The following is a 3,600-nucleotide window of genomic DNA, read 5'->3' as shown; positions in this document are numbered from 1 at the left end:
GATTCAAACCTGTCACCTTAGGTGTATGTGGCTGACGGCGTAGCCACTTGAGCCACAGGCACCGAGCCAACAACATTGTCTTAACCCTTTTTTCAGGTATTTAAAAGTTGAGTGGGGGAATACAAGCAAACTAACATTAATTACAATGCATTGAGCAAGTGCTGGGCATGGTGACACATGCCTGTAGTCCCAGCTACTCTAGAGTCTGAAGCAAGAGGATCACTTGAACCCAAGAGTTTGAGGTGGCTGTGAGCTATGATGATGCCATGGCACTCTACCCAGGGTGACGATGTGAGACTCTGTCTCAAAAAAACAAGAATGTCATCAGTCATGGGACAACTCAAAACACCTGCTGATATGATATATTAAAAAAAAAAATCACTTCTGTGATATTTTTGCCCAAAATGCATAACTGAATATACTCAGAAGAAAAATTCAGATTCAGACTGAGGGGCAATGTACAAAATAACTATAATAACTGTACTCTAAAAATGTAGCTCATGGAAGACAAGGAAAAGCTGAGGAACTTGTTCCAGATTGAAGAAAACTGAAAGGAACATGACTGGTAAATGTAATAAATGATCCTGGATTGAACTCAGGCCAGAAGCAAATTATGTTTTATTCATTGACTGATTGCTATAAAGAGCATTATTGAACCATTGGTGAATTTTGAATGGGGTCTATGGATTAGATATGTAGTATAGTATAGTATTGTTAATTTCCTGGTTTTGATGGTAGTACTATGATTATACATGAGAATACCCTTGTATTGTAGAAAATACACACTTTATTTTTTTTACAGACAGGGTCTTACTATGGTGCCCAGGATGGTCTTGAACTCCCGGGCTCAAGCAATCTTACCACCTCAGCCTCCTAAATGGCTGATGCTAAGGGTACAGCCACCACACATGACTCTCACTCTGAAATATTTAGGAGCAATAGGCATCTCGTTTGCAATTTATTTTTCTTTGATTCAAAAAATATGTATTTTTTGATTCCTTTGATTCAAAAAATATATACAAAAATATATATTTATTTAAAGAGAATTAGAAATGAAATGCAACTAATTGAGGAATCTGAGTGAAAAGTACCTCTTTGTATTTTTCTAATAACTTTCCTGTAAGTTTGAAATTATTTCAAAATTTTAAAATGTAAACAGAAAACAGAGGGAGCCACATGTTAAACTAATTCATGAAATGCTCTCTCCAGCAGCACATATACTAAAATTGGGATGATACAGAGAAGATAAGCATGGCCCCTGTGCAAGGAGGGTGTGCAAATTTGTTCATTAAGGAGTGATTGTCCACTTAATAAAATTAGTCTACTTTAAACACTACTAAATCTAGCTTATTAGCTACTTTGAGAGGTGAGAGACGTCAAGGAAAACCATTCGTGAACATAGAGGATCTTAACATAATTATAAAGGTCAGTGTAAAAACATTATTCCCACTTGACCAGTTCATAATCATACAGAAAATTTCCAAGAACACTTCTGGAGTATAAAGTGAGCTATACTTATTTCTACAAATAAGCCAAGTCAATTTGCCCTGAGATACTGGGTTTATCGATTGAACAATAGAGGCCGGTAATAGATGGTTATGAAAACTCAGAGAAGCTGGGCCGGGCGAGGTGGCTCACGCCTATACTCCTAGCACTCTGGGAAACGGAGGCCACAGATTGCTTGAGCTGAGTAGTTTGTAAGCAGCCTGAGCAAAAGTGAGATCCCATCTCTACTAAAAATAGAAAAATACCGAGGCAAAAGGATTGGGGGAGCCCAAGAATTTGAGGTTGCTGTGAGCTATGATGGCACCACAGGACTCTATCCAGGGCAACAGAGTAAGATTGTCTCAAAAAAAAAAAAAAAAGAGAGAGAGAGAGAGAGAGAGAGAGAATATGACTGTAACGGCAGCATTGACATTCACTTCTGTTGAAGGTCAGAATGATACCCCCAAAAGGATGGGACCTCGGCATGCTGAGTACCTTAAACAGAAAGGGCCTCAGAAGCAAGAAATGTTCATTGACAAGAGATTTAAAAAGAAAGAAGCTCATGCCCATAACCCTAACATTTTGGGAGGCTGAGGTGGGAGGATCACTTGAGGCCAGGAGTTTGAGACCAACTTGAGCAAGAGTGAGACACCCGTCACTACAAACATAGAAAAACTACCCAAACATGGTGATGCAGCCCCTGTACTCCCAGATACTCGGGAAGCTGAAGCAAGAGGATTGCTTGAGCCCAGGAGTTTGAGGTTGCAGTGAGCTATCATGACGCCAGTGCACTCCAGCCCGGCTGATAGAGTGAAATCTTATCTTGAAAAACAAGAAAAGAAATCACCACATATATGAAAATGAATCCAAAATGCTGCTGCCCTCTCAAGTGTCTAGGAGGGAAGGGTTATAAAATGCCAAGTACAGTAGTTATCTTAGGACTATTGTCATTATGTTCGTTAATAATTTTCTCAAGAATGTAACTGCATTACCTCTGTAATGTATGCCAGTGGAATTTGAAGAGGTGGTGGGGATGTCGTGGACACAAATATTCTCTTTAGGGATTTCCCTTTTGGTTCTGGAAGCAAAGACAGGACAAGTTTGCGATTTTATATTTGGCAATATGCCTCACGTGTAAGGAGCGCCCCAACTAAGTGATCAGGTCTGCTGCAAGACCTTGATTTTACAAAAACCCATTAGTGGTAGCGCTAGGGCTTAAAACACAGGCTTTCCTGACTCCAATCGCACCCTTCCTTCTACTATACTACGCTGCCTTTTCTGATGCAAAGAAATTCTTTTTGCAAATCAGTCTCCTTTAGAAACCTGTGGCACTGCCCGGAGAATGTTACCTTCCCATGCCATCTACAAAGGCTGGCACACTCGGAAAGCAGCTACAGTTATTACAGAAAGGGTTTATGCCACTTCTTTCCCACCTCACTGAATGTTTACTTCCCAAATCTCAATGAAATAAAACTAAATGGATCTACCACCCAGTTCCAGAGTTTGAATTCGAAAGACAATTACCAATGAGCAACATCAACAGAAACGCGAAGATCCTCTTTGAACACATCATTCGCTGGAGCCACATTACCAGGAAAATCAGAGTCTTTTGTACAGGAGAAAAATCTCTGTGAGAAATATGCAGAGGAATCATTTCATTTCTTTGCATCTGCCCTCCTGGTGGGAGGTATCAGGGCTTGGGTAGCCCAGGAAGCTATAGGAAGCATATTACAGAGAGTTTAATTTATTCAAAGAAAATCAGAATCAACTAATCAGAAGGAAGGAGAAAATGCATTAATTAAACAGCTTTACTCATGCAGAAAAGCTGCCAGCATGAACACTTCAAATTACCTGGGCACACCTAATGCATTTGCATTTGCTCGAGAGAAATGTGTTCTGCCCTACAAAGCCACGAACATTTCATAATTCCGTTTGAGCGAATAACAAAAGAGAACTGACAGCTAAGAACCACCTTCCACACTTGGGGGTTATAGCCTTTTCCTAGGAATTTTTAGCTCCAGTAGAAATTCCCTTCTTGACTGGATGTGGAGAGAGGAAGTTTAAAGTCTTCTGTAAAGTAAAAGGCTAGAAAAGAATCCCCCCACCCCACCCCCA

At 40.2% G+C, this 3,600-nt stretch overlaps 1 non-coding gene across 1 annotated transcript; it reads left to right on the top strand.

Moving 5' to 3' along the window:
* Window positions 1-1,196: 1,196 nt before the first annotated feature.
* On the top strand, window positions 1,197-1,303 carry LOC111727676. The gene has a single exon (XR_002775167.1). It is a non-coding gene; the product is annotated as a U6 spliceosomal RNA (small nuclear RNA).
* Window positions 1,304-3,600: the final 2,297 nt, after the last annotated feature.

This window comes from Otolemur garnettii, unplaced genomic scaffold (genome assembly GCF_000181295.1).
Source record: "Otolemur garnettii isolate 467f Iridium unplaced genomic scaffold, OtoGar3 scaffold00117, whole genome shotgun sequence".
Taxonomy (NCBI): Eukaryota; Metazoa; Chordata; class Mammalia; order Primates; family Galagidae; genus Otolemur; species Otolemur garnettii.
Note: the sequence above shows the minus strand (reverse complement) of the source record. Positions and strands in the feature narration are given on the sequence as shown.